We start from the raw sequence: 15,761 nt of genomic DNA on the forward strand, positions 1-15,761 counted from the left end.
CACACAAAGTTAAACCTCAACTATCAGTTTTCAATGGAGAACATTGAGTTTTGCACGATAAGACTAAAGTCCAGTGGACTGATAATCATGTTTGAAAAACCATCAGATGAACATTGTCCGCAGAACCCGAGACAGAAGCAAACAGGCAGTTTGTCAACAAGTGGCCACAAAAGCGTTAACAATTTTGCACAAAATATAACTTCAAACATCAGTGTTCATAGTCAAGGACATGCCAAACTGAGCCATCTGTTAACAAAAACCTACGCAGTTAAGCTCCATGTTTGCAGTGGATGTCATCAGTGCTCTCTTTATTGAATATATTTATAATACAGAGTAGTTGTTCATACAGTGGAAGACAATAGCTCGTACAGAAATTTAAATTAAATAAAACACAGACTTACAGAGTCAAAAATATTTTGTCAAAAAACAGTGCAAAATAATATTAATGATGTTAGTGCTAACCAGACTGTTGAATGGAATGACAAGTAGTTTTGAATTGGTTATGTACCAACAGAATTGTCTTTTCCATAAATATGTTTTAATGAAACACCAATATTTTCAATAAAACTGTAGAGACGTTTAAAATACATATATATCTTATTAAAATATCTTGTCCACCTGTAACGGGTCAAAACAAGATCATACAAGTATGCCCTCTAGTGTGTCAAATCCATATACATCTACTTCAATGTCACTTTACAAATTATTTACATGATAGTGTACACAAATTACAAATGAAAGACCTTTTTATTCTTTCAATAGATCAGTATTATGGACAACCGTTTTCAAAATATTTTCTTGCAGATGGCTGACCATTTGATGTATTGATTCAGTGTGCTTTCTGTAATATTAATATGAACTTTTTATACCAACAGATGCATATTGCAAAAAATGTGCTAACATACTCTGATGTTATGAATCATTAGAAATATATTGAGGACCAAGTTAGCAAAAGAAATGTGTAAAGATAAAGTGTATGAAAAACATTCTCAAATTGTGAGCAACTGTTGTGGCACTATATAAGCAATCACTTAAAGGTGTGTTAACATCTTCAAGTTTCCCCTTGAGGTACGACACTACTGTGTCTTTATTTAGTTTGCTGAACCTGTAAATCTTCCTATTTATTACAGTTGCTGTTTGTGCTTTGATCATCACTGTTGTTGCAACTGCTTCATGACCAAAGATACTATTTTCAACATGAACATCATGTAAGATATCAGGGCTATTTAGCGGCATTATATCTAACACATTTCCATTATAAGCGGATACCTAATCTATCTGTTCTAAGTAGTTTTGAGGGAATGTATGTAGTATTGTTTCAAAGGAAGTCTTATTACATGCACCACTTAGAAAATTTAACTATCCCAATCAATTGTTGGATCACCAAAATTTTCTGCACTGAAGACAACATGATTGGGGAACATATGTACCAGCAAGCTCAGATTTCCTCTAAGAGCTTCAGTTACATCTAGGGGTGAGTCTGTTGATCAAAAGAAGGATTCAGTTGTAAGTTTATGCCCACCCCTGATATTGAGTCTTGCTCAAACAATCTCACATGTAGCTTTAATGTCTACCTTGATAGATTTGAGTTTTTTATCTGCTGCACTGAATACATCATCTCCATTCCCCACTAGCCCATCCTTTAAATTATTTATTTATATTTTTAATATACAAATTGGAGTTACTAATTCCTAACCATCAACTTTGACACATTACAATAATAGAAATTCCTCTACAGAATAGGAAGAGTTGTCCAAGCAGAAACTTTTTCAGTTTTTTTCAAATTTTACTTTGCTTTTTGTCAGACATTTTATATCACAAGGTAAGTGGTCAAAAATTTTACTTGCAGCATTGTGTACCCATTTTTGAGCTAAAGACAACCTTAATGGCATAATGAATGTCATTTTTTCTTCTGGTACTAATTATGCACATCATTAGTCCATTTGAACTGCAGTGGATATTTACAACAAACTTCATGATGGAATAAAAATATATTGTGAAGCAATAGTCAAAATGCCCCATTCCTTAAACAGATGTCTACAAGAGGGACATGGGAGAGCGCCACATATTATTCTCACAGCACGTTTTCAAGCAATGATGACTTTCTTCTATAAAGATGAGTTACCTCAGAACATTATTCCATATGACATTACTGAATGAAAATAAGCAAATTATGTCAACCTACTGATTTGTCTCTCATCACGATTTACAGTGATTCTTGAGTGCAAATGGGGCTGGACTAGGTTGTTTTAGGAGTTTCAAAATGTGCTTTTTCCAATTTAAATTATCATCAACATGGGCACCTAAAATTTTTGAATTTACACACTATTTATTATTTTCTCGCCATGTGTTACACCTTCCACTGCTAAGTAGCTCTACATGTTGTGTCTTTTTAAAACTGAGAGTGAGACCACTAGCAGAAAATCAGTCAATGACACTTTTAAAAACACAGTTGACCATTTCTTCTGTTGCTGTTATGTATGCTTGGATTGATTATGATACTAATGTTATCTGCAGCCAGAACCATTTCTACTTCTTGTATACTAGAGGAAGATTGTTTACATATATGGGGAACAATGGCATACCTAGGATTGAACCTTGGGGTATCCTATACATGTTTTCTCTCCAGTCTGAAGCAGCTCCCACAGTTATAATGCTTGAATTACTAAGAACAACTTTCTGCATTCTTTTGGTTAGATGAGACATTATCAATTCCATAAACATCAGTTTATCTAGAAAAATATTGTGATTCACACAGTCAAATGCCTTAGATAGGTCACAGAAAATACCAAATGTCCCTGTGGGACACCATTCTTGATACCTCCCCAGTGAAAGGACTCTGCTGATATTTGCAGGCTATCTGTACTGTTAATTTGAACCTTCTGCAATCTTCCAGTTAAATATGAACTAAACTGTCTGTGCCTTGTCCCACTCATACCACAATACTTAAACTTATCTAGAAGAATTTCATGATTCATACAATCAAAAGCCTTTGAGAGATCACAAAATATCCCAATGGGTGATGCTCAGTTATTCATTGCATTTAATATTTGGTCAGTGAAAGCATATATAGCATTTTCTGTTGAAAAGCCTTTCTGAAAACCAAACTGACATTTGTTAGTACTTCATTTTTACAAATATGTCATGCTACTCTTGAATACATTACTTTTTCAAGAATTTTGGATAAAGCTGTCAGATGTTAGATTGGGTGGTAGTTGTTAGCATCAAATCTATCCCCTTTTTTATGCAATAGTTTAACAATAGCGTATTTCAGTCTATCTGGAAAAATCCCCTGTTGCAGGGATCTATTACATACGTGGCTGAGGATCCTACTTACACTATGTGATCAAAAATATCCTGACACCTCCAAAAACATACATTTTTCATATTACACGCATCGAGCTGCCACTTACTGCCAGGTACTCCATACCAGCGACATCAGTAGTCATTAGACATCGTGAGAGAGCAGTGTGGGTCGCTTCTCAGAACTCGCGGACTTTGAACATAGTCAGGCAATTGGGAGTCACTGGTGTCATACCTCTGTACATGATTTCTCCACACTCCTAAACATCCCTAGGTTCACTGTTCCCAATATGATAGTGAAGTGGAAATGTGAAAGGACATGAACAGCACAAAAGCGTACAGGCCGACCTTGTCTGTTGACTGACAGAGAACGCTAACAGTTGAAGAGGGTTGTAATGTGTAATAGGCGGACATCTATCCAGACCATCGCACAGGATTTCCAAACTGCAAGTACTATGACAGTTAGGTTGGAGGTGAGAAAACTTGGATTTCATGGTTTAGTGGCTGCTCATAAGTCACACATCATGCCGGTAAATGCCAAACAATACCTCGCTTGGTGTAAGGAGTGTAAACAATGGATGACTGAACAGTGGAAAAGTTTTGTGTGGACTGACAAATCATGGTACACAATGTGATTATCCGTTGACAGGGTGTCAGTATGGCAAATGCCTGGTGAACGTAATCTGCCAGCGTGTTAGTACCAACAGTAAAATTCGAAGGTGGTGGTGTTATGGTGTGGTCGTGTTTTTTATGGAGGAGGCTCGCACCCCCTGTTCTTTTGCGTGGTACTATCACAGCACAGGCCTACATATATGTTGTAAGCACCTTCTTGCTTCTCACTGTTGAAGAGCAATTCAGGGATGGCGATTGCGTCTTTCAACATGATCGAGCACCTGTTCATAATGCACGGCCTGTGGCAGAGTGGTTACACGACAATAATATTCCTGTAATGGACTGGCCTGCACAGAGTCCTGACTTGAATCCTATAGAGCACCTTTGGTATGTTTTGGAATGCCAACTTTGTGACTTTGTGCCAGGCTTCACCAACCGACATCAATACCTCTCTTCAGTGCAGCACTCCATTAAGAATGGGCTGCCATTCCCCAAGAAACCTTTCAGCAACTGACTGAATGTATGCCTGCAAGAGTGGAAGTTGTCATCAAAGCTAAGGGTGGGCCAACACCATATTGAATTCCAGCATTACCAGTGGAGGCATCACGAACTTTTAAGTCATTTTCAGCCAGGCATCCGGATACTTTCGATCATATAGTGTATCTGTCAGGAACAAGCTTTTAGTACTCTGGTGGAAATGCCTTCAATTCCATGTGAGCTTTTACTTTTGAGTAAATTTATTATTTTCCTAATTTCAGTAGGGGAAGTGGGTTGAATTTCAATTTTATCAAATTGCATAGGTATTGCCTCTTCCATATATTGTCCTGCATTTTCTAATGAATAGCTGGATCCTACTTTCTCTACAACACTTGAAAATGATTATTAAAAATGTTTTCTACTTCTGACTTCCTGTTAACAAACTTTTCATTGAGTCTGACAGCAATAGTCTTCCTGTGCTCTCAGTTGCGCTGTTTCCCTTTTAACAATTTTTCAAATTGTTTTAATTTTATTATCAGATGTGCTAATCTCAGACATAATGCACTTACTTCTGGACTTTTTAATAACTTTTCTTAATACAGTGCAGTAGTTTTTAAACTGTTTCACTGTTTCTGGATCATTACTCCTCCTAGCTATAAGATACATTTCCGTTTTCAGATATTTTTATCCCTTTAGTAAGCTGTGGATTTTTAGATGGTTTCTTACAATCACATTTCACTGTTTTCTTAGGGAAACTGTTTCCAAATATACTCACAAAGGTATCATGAAATAAGTTAAATTTTAAATTAGCATCCGGTTCCCTGTACACCTCATCCCAGTCTAACTGTTGCAAGCTTTCCCTAAAATCAGACAGACCATTCTTCACAGGAAAAGTTTTAATTTGATTAAATTTATCTTGGTCTATAAAAACATTACCTATCAGTGTGCTGCTTTCCTGTACCACGTGAGTAGGAAAATCAATAACTGATGTAAAATTGAAAGAAACAAATAATACATCAAGGTCAAGCTTTCCGACTCTTTTAGTAAATCTACACGGAAACCCCCACAAACAATAATTTTCTTCCCTCAGTCTGACGGATGGCACAATAAAGAATCCGAGTTTCTCAAAAATAGTTGAAAATTTCCCAATGGGGATCTATACACAGTTACAGTTATAAAAGTACCATTATTTTGTTTAAGCTCACACGCACATGCGTCTATATGTTCTACACAAAATTTCTGGGTCCCAAATTTTTCACACTATGACAGATTTTAACATATATGGTAACTCCTCCTCTCTCCATAGTGTCTCTACTTACATGCGCTGAAAGCTTACATCAACCTACATTTACCATTTATGTGCCTGTGACTATATGATGTTCAAAGAGGCATAGTACATCTATTCCACCCTCAGTTTCTAAATCTTCTAAACAAGCAAGAAGCCCACATACTTTTTTTTTTAATCCTCTGATATTCTGATGCAATATACTAACATTATTTTTCACTGTGCTTTTATGAGAATCTTGTGACATACTAACATTATTTTTCACTGTTCTGTTATGAGAATCTTGTAATATTTTAACATCTCCAGTAACCTGCCTGTCTGAGTTTCTCATTAAGCTTAATTTCAATCAATGTTGGATGATTGGATACTGATCTTAGCCTAAAAAGAAGTACTCCCATAAGTTTCAGTGCCCACCCCCCCTTAAATATTCTGCTATCATCCCAGCCAATTTACCCTTCCCTTTCCTATAGAGATGCAGGCCATGTCTTGTAAAATCCCACCTACCAATACCATCAACAGGAACCAAACCTATGCCTGACAAAGTAGCTGCCTGAAGCAGCTGATCTAGCTCCATATTGACCCTCCTAACAGAGTTGTTCAATTGGGGCTATCATACCCCATGAAAGCAGGAACCAAGCCAACATTTGTATTTTTACCAGGTCAATTTAACCCCAATTTAACTATTTCTTGACACATCATGAAGTATCCTACACCCTACTCCTTCTTTTATTTATTTTATGCATTGAAGGGTGGTTTGATGCTGCACTCCTTGCTAGCCTATTCTGGGCAAGCCTCTTCATGTCTGCATAACTACTGTATTACAATGTGTACAGTATATTAGCAATACATGATGATGACGATGACAGGAAAGCAATTTCCTCACTATGTTTTTGTCAAATGTAATTACACCTAAAAGGAATATATGGCAATATTACAAAAGAAATCTGATGTGGAGAAGTTGACTGGTCAGAGGAAGAGCAAGGAATAATGGGATAAGATTAGCAGGTGAAATGGAAGGAAGGAAACATAGATGGGTAGTGATTAGAAAAACATGGATAATATTGACAATGTTCAAAGATACTGGTTCACTGCTGGACAGAAGAAAAATGAGTAGGATATGATGATAGGTAGCTATGCATAGTAGTTTTAGTTGAGATGCATGTTACCAGGTGGTTTGTTCCGGATTCATACAGCTGAGATGGACGATGACGCAGAGAAAGATCTTGTGTTATGCAGAGCTACTGCCAAGATACTGAATGCATCCAATGTAGTAATGCAGTTATAGAAAGAAAATAGGTATCTGATATGTAAGGAGAGGGATTGAAGACACCAGTGGCTATGAAAATGACAAATATATCAGAGTGTGTGAAAAACATATAATGTATTTTGTCGCACCCTTCCTAACTGAGCACCGGAAGCACCGACATGATCAAACAATACAGTATTACATACATGTCTTGCATAAGTGTTCATAGCTAGCTCAAATCATCTGGTGTTTTCATTTGGTCTAGTTTTGTCATAAAGATCTTTTCTCTCCGATTTGAAGCAGTAAGCAGCAGGTAGTCTTTAATTACTTGATTTACACATCTCATCTTCTGCATTTTCCTGTAATCACATTTCAGAAGCTTCTGTTATCTTCTTATCTTCACTGTTTATCATCCAGTTTCACTTCTATATAATTTTACGTTCTTGACAAATACTTTAAAAGAAGAGTTCCTAACATAGAAATTTATATTTGATGTTAACATACTTCACTATTTTAGTAAAAATTTTCTGGTTATTCTCATTCTACACTTTATATCTTCTTTACTCCTGCTACTGTTAAGTTATTTTGCTGTTGCAATAGCAAAATATTTAAGCAACTTTTTGAGTCTCCTTTCCTAATCTAGTTCTCTCAGCAGGGCATGATCTAATTCAACTACATTGCATTACCCTTCATTTACTTTTATTAATGTTAGTCTTGTAAAATGATTTCATGATACTATCTATTCTACTTATCAACTTTATTTTCCTCTTTTCTCCTGAACTCCAAATGAGCTTTCCCTATGTTGGGTCCTACCTGTCATTCTGTTCTTCTGTAGATAATTGCACAGAAGTACAACGAACTTCAGATGTTACCACAGGGAGGTGTATCAGGACCATTATGTTCATGTTGCATATTCATGACGTACTATAAAAAATGTAGCACAAATATTCATTCAAATCCTGATAATATTTCAAAGAAATACAAAGATTGGTAACTTGCTTTAATTGTTCTGAAATGTAAAACTGTGTGCTTACAGAGCAGAAAGTAGTATCTTAGGATTACAATATCATGTGCCGTAATTGGATTCGGTCAAGTCATACAAATATCTGGCCAGAACAATTTGTGGGGATGTAAAATTAAATAATCACATAGAATGAATTGCAGGTAAAGCACTGTCACATACAATAGCATATTGAAAAGAATTTGTGGCATGGATCGTCGCCTTTCATCAACTGACCTAAAGTGAGACTGCAAAGAAATTTGTGACATCTCAGCAACCATTAGACCTAGAAAGGAGCCTTTATTGACAAAAACAATTCGACGACAACTGCTAAAATGGGCAAAAGCACATGTGACATGGATGTCAGAGATGTAGAGTCTATATGATGATGATTCTAAGTACAATCTGCACGGCTCCAACAGCAAAGTGTTCATGCATTGAAGACATGGCAAGACAGATCATATGGTGATGCATTTCTACTTACAGAGTAGGTCAACTGGTTTTCATAAATGGCACAGTCAGTTCAAATGTGTACATCAGCATTCTGGAAAGGAAGCTTATGACTGCAATAAGAGACCAGTTTGGAGATGGTCAATAAAATGCTTCTGGATTTGAGGCTGCATTGTCATCTGTAAAATTCCGACTTTTCGGCGACTGTTGCAAGGCGCCTTTGCTCAGGGTGTATTGCTAACTGCAGTTAGAAATACACCCTGAAGAAGGCACCTTGCAACAGTCGCCAAAATATCGGAATTTTACAGATGACAATGCGGCCTCCGACATGAAAGAATTTTATTGACTGTGACAATGGCCACGGAAGCCTGTGTGTGTGTGTGTGTGTGTGTGTGTGTGTGTGTGTGTGTGTGTGTGTGTGTGGTTTCATGAACTGAGTGAAAGATACATTAAAAAGCTAAATCTCTCAGTGCCTACACAATGCAAAGTGGTGATAAAGGCACCTGGAGGACCAACCGTATATTAAATGGAAATGGCAACAGTGGATTCAGATCAAGTGACTGTGTCTGTACAAACACTAAAAACTATCAGTGTTATGTCATAAAATTAATAATCAGTGTTTCATCCAAGAATTAACACTCACAGTTCAGAAGAAAATAGAAAAATATATCAGACGACATATGCACTTCCTCCAGATTCCCTAAGAAAATATGCAAAACGTAAATAAGAACTGATTCTACAGGAATAAGTCAAGAGAATGAAATAAAATTGATACAAATTATTGTGTATACTTGCTACCTATAGAAACAGAAGGAAATCAAGCCAGTTTAATTAAGATAATCAACAATTACAATAACAATACTGAATCATAGAAGGTGGTGCAATAAATAACTCTACCACTCTAATTTTATTAACCTTCAAAATAAACAAGATGTTCCATCAGAGTACCAGGATTCTCAAAGTATACTATCGGAGGAAATGTTTGAGAACCCCCGTCCTAAATGTATCTTGCCCATCTAATATACAGCAAACGGAACAGTTTTGTTATGGATCTCAATATTTCTGAGCAAAATGTCTTCTTTCCAAGCCCTGTCAAATTTGTCTTGCAGAATCACAACACTTCTCATCTTCACTGAATTTCTCCTTCCTTCACAAAGCTCTGTCCTTTTCAAAATAATATCTATAGTTTTTGGGGTAGCTAGACTGATTGCTGACAGTTCTGCTCACAACATTTCACTCCTAGGGATTCAGTAGAGATGGGAAGGGGGTGACATGAAAACTGACAAAAAAGGGACTGATATTAGTGTTATATACAAAGGGTTTTGAGGTCATCGGCTGGCTTGCTGGCAACAGCCCACTGACATTTCACACATACTGGCAGGAGTGGGGTGGTAACTGAATGACATAAAAATACGTAATTGGACAACACCAAGTACTGAGCTAGTTTTTCTATAAGTGGAATCTATTTTTCTTACAGTCATTCACACTTTTTAAACTTTACAGTTCTCTTCAAGACATTTCTGCTTTGCCACTAGGAACTTTCTGTAAATATCATTCTTTAGCTATCTGCCGCATTTTTATTTTCTCTTTTCATTAATTTAATTTAACATCTCAGGTGTTATCCAGAGATTTCCGCCAGTTTTTGTCACTAGAATTCCTTTGTTGCCTTTCACTATTTGATCTGTTGAGGTGGCCCATTCATCTTCTGTTGGATACTTCCCCGTTTTTTCTTCTAATTCTCCCTGTAAAACTATCAAGTACTTTCACCTCAGTAACCTAACTGTCTGCAATTTCTTCATTTGTAATATGTGTTTTAAAGCTGATGAATTATGGTCAGTCAGTGAGCACATCTTCTCCTGGAACTGTGTTGCATGTTAAAAAATCCCTGTCTAATCATTACATAACCTATCTGGCACCTTCTAGTGCCACCAAGAATGTAAGCACGCAGAGGAGCAGAAACATTACGATCCCTGCCCTCCTCAAAACTGAATATCACCTGTTTGCGTGGCAGGCACATTACACAGTAAGGAAAGTATATAAGTGGAGCAGAAACAATCTGGAAATCATTTTAACCAAAATATGGGTAACAAAGTGGGAAATCCACTTGCATACGTGACTTTGACAGAGGGCTGCCGCTCCTCTTGAAGAGCTGTGTGGTAGTTTGTGCTCTTCAGATACCCATATAACATGGTTGCATGTATAGTTCAGCTTCTTTTTTGTTGAGCATGAAAGTCACCCCATCATGGCAATCTGATGTTGAACTGTCCACAACAAATACACAGATAGCATAGTCTTCCAATTTATGAATACTTTTATGACACAATTATTTGAAAGTGCCACACATATTCTACAGAACATTTTGACGCTCAACTTACAATATTTTATAATATGTAGCAATATAAGACACACAATATTTAAATGATATCACATTATCTCCATCATGCAATGAAACAGTGTTCTTGCACTTGCATATTAAATTTTCAGTGTAGCAGGAAAGCAGTCATCTTAAAAATGTATATGAGAGATCCACAAAGTAAATAAAACAACTCTACAAAGGAAGTCCCCCTCCATGAACCATGGACCTTGCCGTTGGTGGGGAGGCTTGCGTGCCTCAGCGATACAAATGACCGTACCGTAAGTGCAACCACAACGGAGGGGTATCTGTTGAGAGGCCAGACAAACATGTGGTTCCTGAAGAGGCGCAGCAGCCTTTTCAGTAGTTGCAGGGGCAACAGTCTGGATGATTGACTGATCTGACCTTGTAACATTAACCAAAACGGCCTTGCTGTACTGGTACTGCGAACGGCTGAAAGCAAGGGGAAACTACATCCGTAATTTTTCCCGAGGACATGCAGCTTTACTGTATGATTAAATGATGATGGCGTCCTCTTGGGTAAAATATTCCGGAGGTAAAATAGTCCCCCATTCGGATCTCCGGGCGGGGACTACTCAAGAGGACGTCGTTATCAGGAGAAAGAAAACTGGCATTCTACGGATCGGAGCGTGGAATGTCAGATCCCTTAATCGGGCAGGTAGGTTAGAAAATTTAAAAAGGGAAATGGATAGGTTAAAGTTAGATATAGTGGGAATTAGTGAAGTTCGGTGGCAGGAGGAACAACACTTTTGGTCAGGTGAATACAGGGTTATAAATACAAAAACAAATAGGGGTAATGCAGGAGTAGGTTTAATAATGGATAAAAAAAATAGGAGTGCAGGTAAGCTACTACAAACAGCATAGTGAACGCATTATTGTGGCCAAGATAGACACAAAGCCCATACCTACTACAGTAGTACAAGTTTATATGCCAACTAGCTCTGCAGATGATGAAGAAATAGATGAAATGTATGCCGAGATAAAAGAAATTATTCAGGTAGTGAAGGGAGACGAAAATTTAATAGTCATGGGTGACCGGAATTTGTCAGTAGGAATAGGGAGAGAAGGAAACATAGTAGGAGAATATGGATTAGGGGAAGAAATGAAAGAGGAAGCCGCCTTGTAGAATTTTGCACAGAGCATGACTTAATCATAGCTAACACTTGGTTCAAGAATCATAAAAGAAGGTTGTATACCTGGAAGAATCCTGGAGATACTAAAAGGTATCAGATAGATTATATAATGGTAAGACAGAGATTTATGAACCAGGTTTTAAATTGTAAGACATTTCCAGGGGCAGATGTGGACTCTGACCACTGGTTGGTTATGAACTGCAGATTGAAACTGAAGAAACTCCAAAAAGGTGGGAATTTAAGGAGATGGGACCTGGATAAACTGAAAGAACCAGAGGTTGTAGAGAGTTTCAGAGAGAGCATAAGGGAAGAATTGACAGGAATGGGGGAAAGAAATACAGTAGAAGAAGAATGGGTAGCTCTGAGGGATGAAGTAGTGAAGGCAGCAGACGATCAAGTAGGTAAAAAAACGAGGGCTAATAGAAATCCTTGGGTAACAGAAGAAATATTGAATTTAATTGATGAAAGGAGAAAATATAAAAATGCAGTAAATGAAGCAGGCAAAAAGGAATACAAACGTCTCAAAAATGAGATTGACAGGAAGTGCAAAATGGCTAAGCAGTGAAGGCTAGAGGACAAAGGTAAGGATGTAGAGGCTTGTCTCACTAGGGGTAAGATAGATACTGCCTACAGGAAAATTAAAGAGACCTTTGGAGAGAAGAGAACCACTTGTATGAATATCAAGAGCTCAGATGGCAACCCAGTTCTAAGCAAAGAAGGGAAGGCAGAAAGGTGGAAGGAGTATATAGAGGGTTTATACAGGGGCGATGTACTTGAGGACAATATTATGGAAATGGAAGAGGATGTAGATGAAGACGAAATGGAAGATAAGATACTGCGTGAAGAGTTTGACAGAGCACTGAAAGACCTGAGTCGAAACAAGGCCCCGGGAGTAGACAACATTCCATTAGAGCTACTGATGGCCTTGGGAGAGCCAGTCATGACAAAACTCTACCATCTGGTGAGCAAGATGTATGAGACAGGCGAAATACCCTCAGACTTCAAGAAGAATATAATAATTCCAATCCCAAAGAAAGCAGGTGTTGACAGATGTGAAAATTACCGAACTATCAGTTTAATAAGTCACAGCTGCAAAATACTAACGCGAATTCTTTACAGACGAATGGAAAAACTGGTAGAAGTGGACCTCGGGGAAGATCAGTTTGGATTCCGTAGAAATGTTGGAACACGTGAGGCAATACTAACCTTACGACTTATCTTAGAAGAAAGATTAAGAAAAGGCAAACCTACGTTTCTAGCATTTGTAGACTTAGAGAAAGCTTTTGACAATGTTGACTGGAATACTCTCTTTCAAATTCTGAAGGTGGCAGGGGTAAAATACAGGGAGCGAAAGGCTATTTACAATTTGTACAGAAACCAGATGGCAGTTATAAGAGTCGAGGGGCATGAAAGGGAAGCAGTGGTTGGGAAAGGAGTGAGACAGGGTTGTAGCCTGTCCCCGATTTTATTCAATCTGTATATTGAGCAAGCAGTAAAGGAAACAAAAGAAAAATTTGGAGTAGGTATTAAAATTCATGGAGAAGAAGTAAAAACTTTGAGGTTCGCCGATGACATTGTAATTCTGTCAGAGACAGCAAAGGACTTGGAAGAGCAGTTGAACGGAATGGACAGTGTCTTGTAAGCAGGATATAAGATGAACATCAACAAAAGCAAAACGAGGGTAATGGAATGTAGTCAAATTAAATCGGGTGATGCTGAGGGAATTAGATTAGGAAATGAGACACTTAAAGTAGTAAAGGAGTTTTGCTATTTCGGGAGCAAAATAACTGATGATGGTTGAAGTAGAGAGGATATAAAATGTAGACTGGCAATGGCAAGGAAATCATTTCTGAAGAAGAGAAATTTGTTAACATCGAGTATAGATTTAAGTGTCAGGAAGTCGTTTCTGAAAGTATTTGTATGGAGTGTAGCCATGTATGGAAATGAAACATGGACGATAACTAGTTTGGACAAGAAGAGAATAGAAGCTTTCGAAATGTGGTGCTACAGAAGAATGCTGAAGATAAGGTGGGTAGATCACGTAACTAATGAGGAGGTATTGAATAGGATTGGGGAGAAGAGAAGTTTGTGGCACAACTTGACTAGAAGGGATCGGTTAGTAGGACATGTTTTGAGGCATCAAGGGATCACAAATTTTGCATTGGAGGGCAGCGTGGAGGGTAAAAATCGTAGAGGGAGACCAAGAGATGAATACACTAAGCAGATTCAGAAGGATGTAGGTTGCAGTAGGTACTGGGAGATGAAGAAGCTTGCACAGGTTAGAGTAGCATGGAGAGCTGCATCAAACCAGTCTCAGGACTGAAGACCACAACAACAACACAAAGGAAGTAACAACAAACTGGTGGGAGAAAGAACATCACAATTACCTTCTTATTTACATTTATTACGTTAGAATTTATGTTAGCAAATGAGAGGCCTTTGCAAGACATTATTGTCAGATGATAAACAAGATGAAGTACATATTATTCAAAATTGTAACTGACAGGAGGTATGGGGAAATTTGTTGCAGTATAACAAAAAACATTTGCTGTTGATGTGTCAAATATTGAAGAAACATGAAGATCAATTTTTAATGTAAGAATTTTGGTTGGAGTCTTGCAAAAAATTCTGAATGAAAAATGCTAATACATACTTCTACACCTTCATCAACATCATCAATACATGCAATTCATTGCATTGCATACAGTGCCAAATAATTTCTTTGCCAGTTTCTTTTTAGCTCTCTCTTCCTTTATACATCTATACTGTACAAACCACTGTGAGGTGCATGGCAGAGCATACGTCCATTGTACCAGTTATTGGGGTTTCCTCCTGTTCTATTCACGTATGGAGTGCTGGAAGAATGATTGTTTGGAGGCTTCTGGGCATGCAGTACTTATTCTAATCTTATCCTCACGATTCCTGTGTGAGTGATATGTAGGGTGTTGTAGTATATCCCCATAGCAATCATTTAAAGCCTGTTCTTGAAACTTTTTTAATAGACTTTCTCAGGATAGTTTACATCTGTCTTCAAGAGTCTACCATTTCAGTTCCTTCAATATCTCTGTGAGACTCTCCCCTCGATTAAACTAACCTTTGACCATTCATGCTACCCTTCTCTGTATACAATCAATATCCCCTATTAGTTCTATCTGGTACGGGTCCTACATATTTGAGGAATATTCTAGGATGGGTTGCATGAGTGATTTGTAAGGAATCTCTTTAGTAGACTGATTGCGCTTTCTGAGTATTCTACCAATAAATCAGTCTACCACATGCTTTACCCATAACTGAATCTGTGTGATCACAGCATTTCACATCCCTACAAAGTGTTACACTCAGGTATTTGTATGAGCTGACCGATTTCAATAGTGACTCACTGATATTATAGTCTTCGGATACTATATTTTACACAATTTTACATTTCTGAACATTTAGAGCAGGTTGCCAATCTCTGCACCATATTGAAATCTTATTAAGATCTGACTGAATATGTATGCAGCTTCTCTCAGATAGTACTTCATTATAGATAAATACATTATCTGCAAAAAGCCTGTTTTTACTATTAATATTGTCTGCAAGGTTATTAATATACAACATGACCAGCAAGGGTACCAACACACTCCCCTCAGACACACGTAAAGTTACTTCTTCATCTGACGATGACTCTCCATCCAAGATAACATACTGTGTCCTCCCTAATAAAAAGTCCTACACCTACTGTCAGTGTCCACATTCTTCATCTTCTGCAGAATTTCACTGAGTGAGGTGGCATAGTGGTTAGTACAATGGACTTGGACTTGCATTCAGGATGATGACAGTTTAAACCCAGTTTTAGATTTTTTGAAATTTCCTTAAACTGCTTCATGCAAATGACTAGA

The 15,761-nt window shown here is 37.6% G+C and overlaps 1 protein-coding gene across 4 annotated transcripts in view; it reads right to left on the minus strand.

The window, feature by feature from the left end:
• LOC126260251 (uro-adherence factor A) overlaps nt 1–15,761 on the minus strand; it is a 138,579-nt gene that overhangs the window by 16,670 nt on the left and 106,148 nt on the right. The window lies entirely within an intron of this gene.

The sequence above is a fragment of the Schistocerca nitens genome, chromosome 5 (assembly GCF_023898315.1).
Source record: "Schistocerca nitens isolate TAMUIC-IGC-003100 chromosome 5, iqSchNite1.1, whole genome shotgun sequence".
Taxonomy (NCBI): Eukaryota; Metazoa; Arthropoda; class Insecta; order Orthoptera; family Acrididae; genus Schistocerca; species Schistocerca nitens.